Source organism: Lithobates pipiens, unplaced genomic scaffold (genome assembly GCF_037356315.1).
Source record: "Lithobates pipiens isolate NorthernLeopardFrog02 unplaced genomic scaffold, aLitPip1_a1.2 Scaffold_27, whole genome shotgun sequence".
NCBI lineage: Eukaryota > Metazoa > Chordata > Amphibia > Anura > Ranidae > Lithobates > Lithobates pipiens.
The window spans coordinates 208,330,523-208,342,681 of NW_027507788.1; the positions used below are offsets into that span (position 1 = coordinate 208,330,523).

At 43.1% G+C, this 12,159-nt stretch overlaps 1 protein-coding gene across 2 annotated transcripts in view; it reads left to right on the top strand.

Annotated features, from left to right (window-relative positions):
- Positions 1–12,159, top strand: part of LOC143934497 (nicotinamide/nicotinic acid mononucleotide adenylyltransferase 1-like) — a 72,006-nt gene that overhangs the window by 1,655 nt on the left and 58,192 nt on the right. The gene's annotated exons all lie outside the window — the stretch shown is intronic.

Consider the following 12,159-nt stretch of genomic DNA (forward strand, 5'->3'; position numbering starts at 1 on the left):
ATGAAAAATATGTAAAGCGCCCCGTCCCCATGTGCTTGCAGAACCAACGCATATGTAAGTCCCGCCCACACATGTAAACGCTGCTAAAACCACACATGTGAGCTATCGCCACGAACATTAGAGCGAGATCACTAATTCTATCACTAGACCTCCTCTGTAACTCAAAACATGTAACCTGTAAAAAAAAAACATTTTAATGCGCCGCCTATGGAGATTTTTAAATAGCGAAGTTTGGCGGCATTCCACAAGCGTGTGCAATTTTGAAGCGTGACGTGTTCGGTATCTATTCACTCTGCGTAACATCACCTTTACATTATACAAAAAAAGTGGGTTAACTTTACTGCTTTTTTTTTTTTTTTTTTTTTTTTTTTTTTTTTTAATGCATGAAACTTTTTATTTTTTTTCCCCCAAGAAAAATGCGTTTGAAAAATTGCTGCCGTGCAAGAGAAAAAAAAGCAGCGTCCGCCATCTTATTCTCTAGGGCCTCTACAAAAAAAAAAAACATATATAGTGTTTGGAGGTTCTATGTAAATTTTCTAGCAAAAAATAAAAAATAATCATGATTTTTATTTTTTTACACATAGGAGAGAAATATCATAAATGGTCTGGGTAGTAAGTGAAGTCAATGCAAGTTGCCCCAAAGTAGTGCAGGAACCTTTTTCTAAGTTGGAGCAACTGATTAGAATGGTTTCATTGCCGTCAATGGGGTGCGACTTTGTCGCATGACCAGTGTGAACCGGCCCTAAATACAGATTTGTTGTATATAAGGTGCTCTGTTTGTATTCTGTATGTAGCTTATGACAGCACCGGGTAAGCAGAGCCGGGTCACGTGAGTTTTTTTGCTCATTAATTTTCTCTCGTAGGGAAAATATCAGGAAAAATTGCCTCTCTTAGTATAGAGAATACTCATTCCATTATTAGTGGCAGAGGCTTCCTTTGTTTGTGCTTGCTGTGCCCCCCCCCCCTCCTTCTGTCCCCAGTAATCCCAGTATAGTTCAGTAATTATGTCTGCGCAGAGCCATGCATGCTGAGCAGGTCCCAGCACAGCGGCTGTCAATCAGTGAACATAATCCACCGAGATGGGATGCTGCCCCCTCCTGGCAGCTGCTGGGATCAGTCAAGGAGATTTTCATTGTTCAGTCACACGCTGAATGCCCTTTTCTGTTCCACCAATGAGCATCCTGTCCTGCATGTACTGATTCGATCACGCCATCCTTCTCTTGTATTCATAACCGTAACTCTTTAGTGGCGCTGTGTGGCTAATGGCAGCCTCTATGATCCCTTAATGTGAACCATTTCCTTTGCCTTGTAGCAGGCACTATGTTTTTTTTTTTTTCTTCTTTTGTGCAGAAAAAGACAAAAGTAGGGAGCTCTGTTGGGTGAGTAATAACATGAAAACCCATCCCCGCAAGAAAGTGGAACTTGTGACTATTAGAGCCAAATTCAAGACCTGTAGTAAAAATAATTACATGGATAAAACACTGTTTTGCTCAGTTATTTATTGGAAAAAAAATATGACAATACTGCTAGTAGAATTATCTGTGAACTGTTGCATAATCTGTATCAACATCCTGTAATCCATTGCAGCCCAGTTAGGTTTAGAGTTTCTATCGCTGTGAGGCTGTCCAGCTCTGTTGCATTGCACAGTGCTGTCATCCAGACATATTGCACACACCGGGAGCTGTTGTAGGAAGGCACGGGAGAGAAATAATCAGTACGGTGGGGCTTATTCATTACCCAGTGAGCAAGCAATTGGCCAAAGGAAACTGCATAAGGACGCATATGAAACCGTGGTGTCATCCTCCAGGCAGTGACGTGGCAGCTGTGTGTAAATCACATAACCGGTGCAAAGGAATTTCAAATATTTGGGCAGTTAAAGGAGTACACATAGGTGAGTTTAGTCTGCGGTTGTAGTTGTTTGATTGGAGTGTTGCTTTAAGGAGCTCAGGGTGAACTGGATAGGTCTAGGAAGACTCTCCTTCTCCTTCGTTCATTGAAGAACATGGCTGGATCAGTAGACTAATGGGTTATTATGCCACCTGCAGGAGTAGGATGCTAGGCCCAGTGTGAGCTGGATAGGTCTAGAAAGGCTTTCTTTTTCGTTTATCGAAGGAAACGGCTGAATCAGTAGACCAATGGGTTATTATGCCACCTTAAGTAGTAGGAGGCCAGGTACAGGGGGGGACTGGATATGTCAGACCAATGGGTTATGAGTGGAATGAGTGAGTGACTTGTATAGCCCTACCTATGCAAACTGAATCGCTTCAGGGTGCTTTCTTGCCACCAGAGTCCATCTGCGGCTTTTGTGTGGTCCTTTACCCCGTAAGGTCCTGACATGCTTATAAACACATACAACATTGACATACACATACACATATTAAGGCCAATTTTGTTTTAGACAAGGTCTAATTAACCTACCAGCATGTGTTTGGAGTGTGGGAGGAAATGGGAGCACCCGGAGGAAACCTATGCAGGCACAGGGAGAACATGCAAACTCCAGGCAGATGGTGTTGTGGTCCGGATTATGCCATTTGTAAGTAGGAAGCTAGGTACAAGGTGAAATTGATAGATCTAGGTAGACTTTCTATTTTGTTCACTAAAGGACACAGCTGAATCAGTAGATCAATGGGTTATTATGCCACCTTTAGTAGGAGGCCAGGTACAGGGTCAACTGGGTAGGTCATAAGACCAATGGGTTATGCCATCAGCAAGAGTAGGAGGCTAGGTACAAGGAGAAATTGATAGATCTAGGTAGGCTTTCTCTTTCGTTCACTGAAGGACACAGCTGAATCAGTAGACTAATGGGTTATTATGCCACCTTAAAGTGGAGGGCCACCCTGAAAACCAAAAAATGTTAAAAATGACAAAAAAATCTAAAAAAAATAAAATGAGAAAAAATTTTTTTTTTTACTTACCAGAAATGCCTGTTGCTAGGCACTTTATCCTAATCTTCCTCTTCCTCCTCCGCGGAGATCTTCTGTCTTCTGTCTTCGTCGCGGCGTCTTCTGGGTAATGGGTCGCGCTGTGTTCTGGGAACTGTGTGTTCCAGAACACAGCGCGTCCCATTCAGAAAGCGCTGCGGGACTCGCGCATGCGCAGTAGTTCCGGGACTCGCGCATGCGCAGTAGGAAACGGGCAGTGAAGCCGTAAGGCTCCGCTGCCTATTTCCCTTACTGGGAATGGCGGCGCCGGGACCCGAGAGCCGAGGGACGGCTCGGCCTCGGGCGGCCGACATCGCGGGCGCCCTGGACAGGTAAGTGATTTTATTAAGTCAGCAGCTGCAGTGTTTGCAGCTGCTGACTTTTTTTTTTTTTTTTTTTTAAACTGGCCCTCCTCTTTAAGTAGTAGGAGGCCAGGTACAGGGTGAACTGGATAGGTCAGAAGACCAGTGGATTATGCAAGAGTTGGAGGCTAGGTACAAAGTGAAATTGATAGATCCAGGTAGGCTTTCTCTTTCATTCACTGAAGGACATGGCTGAATCTGTAGGCCAATGGGTTATTATGCCACTTTAAGTAGTAGGAGGCCAGGTACAGGGTCAACTGGATAGGTCATAAGACCAATAGGTTATGCCATCAGCAAGAGTAGGAGGCTAGGTACAAGATGGATTTGATAGATCTGGGTAGGCTTTCTCTTTCGTTCACTGAAGGACACAGCTGAATCAGTAGACCAAAGGATTATTATGCCACCTTTAGTAGGAGGCCAGGTACAGGGTCAACTGGATAGGTCTTAAGACCAATGGGTTATGCCATCAGCAGGAGTAGGAGGCCAGGTACAAGATGAAATTGATAGATCTAGATAGGATTTCTCTTTCGTTCAGTGAAGGACACTGCTGAATCAGTAGGCCATTGTGTTATTATGCCACCTTAAGTAGTAGGAAGCCAGGTACAGGTACAACTGGATAGGTCATAAGACCAATGGGTTATGCCATCAGCAAGAGTAGGAGGTTAGGTACAAGGTGAAATTGATAGATCTAGGTAGGCTTTCTCTTTCGTTCACTGAAGGACACAGCTGGATCAGTAGACCAATAGGCTATTATGCCACCTGCAGGAGTAGGACAATAGTCTCAGAGTGAGCTGGATGAGTTTAGAAAGGCTTTCTCTTTTGTTCATTGAAGCACACAGCTATATCAGTAGACCAAAGGGTTTTACGCCACCTGCAAGAGTAGGAGGCTAGGTACAAGGTAGCCTCGATAGATCTAGGAAGGCTTTCTCTTTCATTGATTGAAGGACACAGCCAAGTCAGTAGACCAATGAGTTATTGACCCACCTGCAGAAATAGGAGGCTAGGTACAGGGTAACCTGGATAGATCTAGGAATGCTTTCTCTTTTGTTCATTGAAGGACACAGCTAGATCAGTAACCCAATGGGTTATTGCACCACCTGCAGGAGTATGACGCTAGGACCAGGGTTAACTGGATAGGTCTAGGAAAGCTTTGTTATTCCTTCATTGAAGAACACATCCAGCTCAGTAGACCAATTGGTTATTATTCCACCTTTAGAAGTAGGAGGTTAGGTACTGGGTGACCTGGATAGATCTAGGAAGGCTTTCTCTTTCGTTCCTTGAATAACACAGCTGAATCAGTAGAGCAATGGGTTTTTACGCCACCTGCAAGAGTAGGAGGCTAGGTACAGGGTAGCCTGGATATATCTAGGAAGGCTTTCTTTCATTCATTGAAGGACACAGCCGGATCAGTAGACCAATGGGTTATTGTGCCACCTAGGTCCAGGAAGGCTTTCTCTTTCGTCCATTGAAGGACAAAGCCAGATCCATAGACCAATAGGTTATTATGCCACCTGCAGGAGTAGGGGGCTAGGTACAGAGGGAACTGGATAGGTTTAGAAAGGATTTATTTTCGTCTCTCTTGTTCATTGAAGGACACAGCTGGGTCAGTAGACCAGTGAGTTATTACGCCACCTGCAGGAGTAGGAGGGTAGGTACAGGGTGAACTGGATGGATCTAGGAAGGCACTCTATGGTTGTAGGGTTTCTGTGATTGCCAGCGATGGCGGAATCCCCTTTTGAACTCCTTAGACATGCCAGAAGCATGGGCAGCAGACCACCGGCTCGTAGCACATCCCGGTACGGGATTGTTTGTTCAGCACCAGCTCAGAGAATATGGAGTTTGATAGCCAGAAAGGAAGGAGAACCAGGAAGAAACCTGCGGGGAGAGGAAACATTAAGGCAGTACTCTGGAAATCGCATACCTGCTGCGCTGCAGTTTCATGGCTTTGTCAGCTTGGTTGTCTGTCTTATGCTGACTGTTCAGCAGAATTGATCTGGGCGGCTCTACAGCCATCTAATCTCTTTTACTGAAGTGAGAAGGGTCTGTCCCCTCCACTCTCCCAGCACCGCCTGTGGTGGTTCCCGGACTCTCCTATTCTTCCAGCGGCAAACCAACAGGATAGCTAGATACAGAGGCGATGAAGAAACACCAATTCCCTGATCTCTGTGACTAATGACGCTGGAAATGACAATGATTTCCGGTGTGAGTGCTGTCATTCCCTGGCTGCTACTGCCAGGGAAACAGCTAATCAAGCAAACTTGGTGCTTGATTAGCTGCATGGGATGGCAAAGGAGACATCAGGGGTCTAATAGATGCTGATACCTCCATAAAAAGTACAAACCTATCACATAGGGGTCTTGTTAGCCACCCTTGTGATAGCAATAAAGTTACATTTAAAAAAAAAAAGAAAAAAGAAATTAAAGTGTAAAAAAATAAAAAAAGTAATGAAAGTGATCTTTAATCTGTAAATTTCATAATCTGATCGATTTTTAAATATGATCATATTCATGAAAAAAGTATCTTTGTGCTGCCGATCAATGCAAAATGATCAATATTATTCTACCCTAGCTGGTTGGCTCAGTTTGTTCAAATCTATCTGAATGGAAGGGGAGTTCTGGCTATTCGATTGTTTTAACTGAATTGTGCTTTGATTGGGTAAAAAAAAATTGAAGCATGTGTGGCCGCCATTAGAGATGGGACTTGGCTGGTTTAGATATAAAATCTTAGTTGGTTCTACTTGCTGATGTTGAAAATGCAGTGTTGGGATAAGACAGGTCCACTTACCTATAGACAGGGCATTGAGTACAGATAACACAACAGATGTCTGGTAGAGAGTCGGCGTGCTTGCTGCCTGTGAGCCAATTGGAAAGAGAGTTCATCAGATGTCAATGGTGTCTGGACGAGTTATTCATTATTTTTTTTAATTTTTTTTATTCATTTATTTTTTTTAGTCCTGGATAGAGTGGAGAGGGATTAAAACCCCTGTCAGAATTATTTTGCTGTCTGTGCCCCCTCCCAAAGATTTACCCCCCCCCCCCCTTTCCGTCGAGGCTATTTTTTTGCGATGCGGCACTGCGTTACTTTTAACTGATAATTGTGCGGTCGTGCGCCGCTGTACCCAAATAAAATTGATGTCCCCCCCCCATTTTAAATAGAGCTTTCTTTTCATGGTATTTGATCACCTCTGCGGGTTTTATTTTTGCGCTATAAAAAAAAGACAATTTTGAAAAAGAAACGTACTTTCTGCTATAAAACAAAGTTTCTTTTTCAAAAATGTCGGTCTTTTTTCTTATTTTTTATTTTTTTTTACTTTCTGCTATAAAACAAAAAAAGTTTCTTTTTCTAAATTGTCGGTCCCCTTATTTATTTTTTTACTTTCTGCTATAAAACATATTCAATAAAAAAAAAAAAAAAAAAAAAAAAAAAGTAAAAATCGAATTTCTTCATCAATTTAGTGCAATATGTATTCTGCTACATATTTTTGGTAGAAAAATTCCCAATAAGCGTATATTGATTGGTTTGCACAAAAGTTATTGCGTCTACAAACTATGGTATCCCTTTTTTTTTTTTTTTTTTTTATTAATACGAGTAACGGTGGCAATTAGCAACTTATAGCGGGACTGCAATATTGCGGCAGACAAATCGGACACTTTTGACACTTTATTGGGGACCAGGGACACTAATGCAGTGATCAGTGCTACAATATATGCACTGTCACTGTATTAATGACACTGGCTGGGAAGGGGTTAAACATCAGGGGCAATCAAAGGGTTAACTGTGTGCCTAACCTGTGTTTTTGGTTATTGTGGGGGAGGTGCTTTCACTAGGGGAAGGCATAGATCCGTGTCCCTGCTTTGCAGTAATGGCTTCCCCACTGACAGAACGGCAATCTGCCTTGATCACATAGGCAGACTGCTTTTTCTGCTTGTGTCCTGAACGATCAGCGGCTGGCGGTGGACATTGAGTTGATGTGCGGGCCCCAGACCCAGGAGTGCAGGATCACATACTGGGTCCTATGTAATTGGCGGGTATCGAGTCCGCTGTACCTGCCGCTGGGCTCCCCCTGTGTGTGATCACATCGGGTTTCTGGCGCCCCAGACTCGGAAGTGTCAGATCACGTACTAGGTAGGTGAACTGGCACAGAGCAGCCTCCCTGCCGCAGTACATGTACGTTGAGCGGTCCGCAAGTGGTTGGGGAGATTCCACCTCCCTCTATTTATCCTGGGGATTATTATCACCGAAAGTGAAAGAAAATCCCAAATGTTGGGTTGTCACCAGAACAAGAACAGAGGGGAAATCTTCCAATGGGGGCACCAGCTCTGGTGATTTCACTCACTTTTAATGGATTTCCACTTGACTATGGGACAGGAAGTGAAGGTAAATCTCCCCAATAGGACACAGAGGTAAAAAGGGGTAATAGCCCTTCCTTACTCCATCCAAAATGGGGGAGGAGGTTTTCCTATAGTTCTGCTTTAACCACTTGCGGACCGTCCGCCATAATTTTACAGCGGCTGTGTAACGTGGAATACCGTTGTTTATGGCAGCAGATAAAAGTGGTCTCTGCGACGGATATGCTGCCAGATCACTTTTATCCCCAGTGGTTTCTGCAGCTTACCGGAGCCGTCGGTAGCGGCGGAGACGATCGGGGTCCTTTTCCCTCCGAGGCTGGAAGTCGAGTGGGGAAAGCTGGCCCCCCCACTTGGCTCCAGACCGTTGGATGACGGAAGCGACGTCAAACGTCACCTCCGCCCAATGGTCTTTAAAGGGGGGGGGGGGGGGGAGAAAAAATAAAGAAGAAAAAAAAAACGCTATATATATATATATATATATATATATATATTTATTATAAAATTTTATTTTTATTTTATATATTTTTTTTTTCGTTAATTGCTTTTAAGTGTAAATGTGAGATCTGATGTCTTTTTGACCCCAGATCTCACATTAAAGAGGTCCTGTCATGCTTCTTTTTCTATTACAAGGGATGTTTACATTTTAATGGACAATGTAAAATAAATAAAAAAAAATGTAAAATAAAATTGTAAAGCGCCCTGTCCCGCCGAGCTCTCGTGCAGAAACAAACGCATACGTAATATGAAAACTTCCTCTGTAACTCAAAACTGGTAACCCGTAGAATTTATTTATTTATTTTTTTAAACGTTGCCTATGGAGATTTTTTTGTTTTGTTTTTTAGGGTCAAAGTTTTTCACCATTCCACGAGCGGGTGCAATCTTGAAGCGTAACACGTTAGGTATCAATTTACTCAGTGTAAAACTATATATATATATATATATATATATATATATATATATATATATATATATAAATATTCAGCTAACTGTCTTTCTTTTTTTTTCTTTTTTTTTTATTAAAAAAGTGTTTTTTTTTTTTTTTTAAATGCGTTTTGTAAGACCGCTGTGCAAATAGGGTGTGACATAAAGTATTGCAACAGCCGCCGTTTTATTCTCTAGGGTGTCTGGGGAAAAAAACAAATCTAATGTTTGGGGGCTCCAAGTAATTTTCTAGCAAAAAAATTAATAATTTTAACTTTAAAACACCAAGTGAAAAAATAGGCACGGTCCTTAAGTAGTTAAAGTGTCCCTATTATTATTATTATTATTATTATACTACATGATTTATATGTCATCTTTTATGTCATTTCCACATCAGAGGCAGACATTTTTTGGCAATGATCCACCCTAGATTTTTTTTACATTTTTATTTTTTTAAGCCATGGACACACTAGTGGCACGTTGTCCCGTCTTCTAGTGAATGGAAAGGGTCTGCGAATGTTGGCCTAAAAACCACTATTAAAATGATATTCCTTACACAGTCTGCAGCCAGGAATGTCATCAGGCCGGTGCAGATCCCCTCAATGAAGGAGGCCGCTCCGAACACGTGGAAGAGGACTGGCAGCCAGCATGGGATCGGGTCCACAAGGATAAGGATCAGAGCAAAAGCTGCAGAGGAACCGGGGACAGCGTTAGTGGGGGGGCAGTGCAAAATAAATGAAGGATCAGCATAGGGATCGTGATGATCAGTGTTGTGGATTGGTTGGGGGGATTCAAAGAGGACCTGTCACTTTACCCTGAATGGGAACATTGACAGATTTCCTTTTAAAAATAATCCAGATTTTATGAACAACCAATTCTACTCCTGTAGCAGCCCAGCAGCCAGGATCTGACACCCTGAACAATGTTGTGTCTGTGCCACTCCACAACCGACTCATAAAATGTAATATATTACAGCTTACAAATGATTAGATGTGGCGCCTGCATTCATTTTTTTTCTTTTTAGATTTTTCCTCCTCCTGTCTTTACCTGGTGATCTGGCTGGTAACACACCACCTGTATTAGAGTACCCCCACTCTGGAGGAAGGAGAACAGGGGGTCACCTTTTGGGCAGCAGCTTTGTCAGTCTGGAGGGAGGGTTGTGAGAGATGTATTAGCAGATTTAAATACACAAACAAATTGACACTTAACTGGTTTCTTGAGCGGGCGCACGCCGATGTACGTCGGGAGAATGGCACGGACAGGCAAATGGGCGTACAGATACATAGTTACATACATAGTAAGGTTGAATAAAGACACCAGTCCATCCAGTTCAACCTGAGTGAGTGTCTACAATTGTCCCTATCCCTGTACATTGCACACTCACATCGGTCCCTACCCTCAAGGAGCCCACAATTCAAGGTCCCCATTCATATACTAGGGCCAATTTGGGACAGAAGCCAATTAACCTACCTGCATGTCTTTGGAGTGTGGGAGGAAACCGGAGTACCCGGAGGAAACCCACACAGGCACAGGGAGAACATGCAAACTCCAGGCAGGTAGTGTCGTGGTTGGGATTCGAACCAGTGACCCTTCTTACTGCTAGGTGAGAGTGTTAACCACTACACCACTGTGCCGCCCTAAAGATAAATCCCTTTACATTTGCCGCCATGCCATTGCGTGCGTGCACCGGCCGGGACCTCCATGAGTCGGATTGCGGGTCCCACGGACTCGATGGGGATACCCGCGATTGTCTCACGGGGAGATGAAAATGTAAACAAGCATTATAACATGTACATTGTAAAGCGCTGCGTAAACTGTTGGCGCTATATTAATCGTGTATAATAATAATAAAGCATCTCCCCGTTCTGCCTAGTGACAGTGTCACTGATCTCTGCTCCTTGTGATCTGGAGCAGAGATCAGTGATGTGTCACATGTAGCCCCCCCCCCCCCCCCCACAGTTAGAAACAAGCCCCAGGACACACTTAACCCTCACCCTGCCCCCCTAGTGGTTAACCCCCTTCACTGATCATTGTAAGAACTCCTGTCAGTGTTAAATGGTTGATTTCATCCCTGTAACTGCAAGAGAGCTTGTTCTGTTGAAAACACTTACTGGCTGGATCACTAGGTGAAAATAAAGTAAAAAGAGACTAAAAAAAGAAAACAAATGCAGCCCTCACATCTAAGAATTATTAAGCTGCAATAAATGAAATGTTTGCTTTTGGGATTAATACCGCTTTAAAGACAAAAAGTTGATAGTGGGTTGACAAGTAAGACCGCTAATACCCGCTTTAGTAAATAGCGCCAAGAGTGGCTGGTTTGGTGTAGGGATGACTGGCGTTCTTACCCGTGGTGAATAACGTGAAGCCAATGTTGCAGATGAGGCCGTCCAGAAGAGGCTGGCTACAATAACGCGAGGAGCTCGGCCTGCAGAACAAGAACACAAATATCTCACTTTTCAGAGTTCAAAGTCACTATACAGCTGCTGAACCTCCAGCAGGCACTAGGGGAGCCGGTATGTACTGCCGCCTGCCTTGCAGAGCACCCTGGGGGGAACTGATAGATTAACAGCAAAGCTCCTGTTCCTAACCCACGTTGTGCGTGGGTCGGCCCCTTCTTACTATTTGTCAGTGAGGCTTGCCAATCACAGAGATGGACAAGTAGCGAGGAGCGGAAAGGGGGCGGGCCAAAGTTCAGGAAGCACAGTTATTATTATTATTCAGGATTTATATAGCGCCAACAATTTACGCAGTGCTTTACAGTATAAAAGGAGACACTACAGTTATAATACAATAAAATACAAGAGGATTAAGAGGGTCCTGCTCAGAAGAGCTTACAATCTAATAGGGTGGGGCAGGTGGTACAAAAGGTTATTACTGTGGGGAATGAGCTGATGGAAGTGGTAGGAGATTAATTGGAGACGTGATAGGCTTCCCTGAAGAGATGAGTTTTCAGGGATCGCCTGAACGTAGCAATAGTAAAGGATAGCCGGACCAGTGGAGGTAGCGAGTTCCAGAGGATGGGAGAGGCTCTGGAGAAATCCTGGAGATGAGCATGGGAGGAGGAGACGAAAGAGCTTGAGACCGGCTCCCCTCTTGTGCTGAAATAGCTTGCTCTGATTTTACTGCACACTATGAGCTTCTCACATGTTATAGCATCTGCAAACTATGGTGTATCACTTTGTGTGGGACTATTGATACGAATATAGTAATCAGTGCTAAAAAAAAAAAAAAAAAAAAAAATTATGCACTACCACTGTACTAATGACACTGGCTGGAAAGGAGTTAACATCGGGGGGCAATCAAAGGGTTAACTGTGTGTATAGCCAGTGTTTATGTTGCGCTGTGTACGGTGCTTTTACCCTGTCCTGCCCTGTAGCAGTAAATCTGTTATAGGGCAGTCATTTGGTGTATATAAGCAGATTATGAAACATCACTTTTAACATGAACACAAGGTTTATTTAAAATATATGTGTGTGTGTGTGTGTGTGTATATAATATAGCTGTGTTCAAAATTTTATATATGTATATAAAATACGTTCAATAAAAATGTTTTGTTAAAAAAACAAAAATTATATATTTATATATAATACACACACATTTATTTAT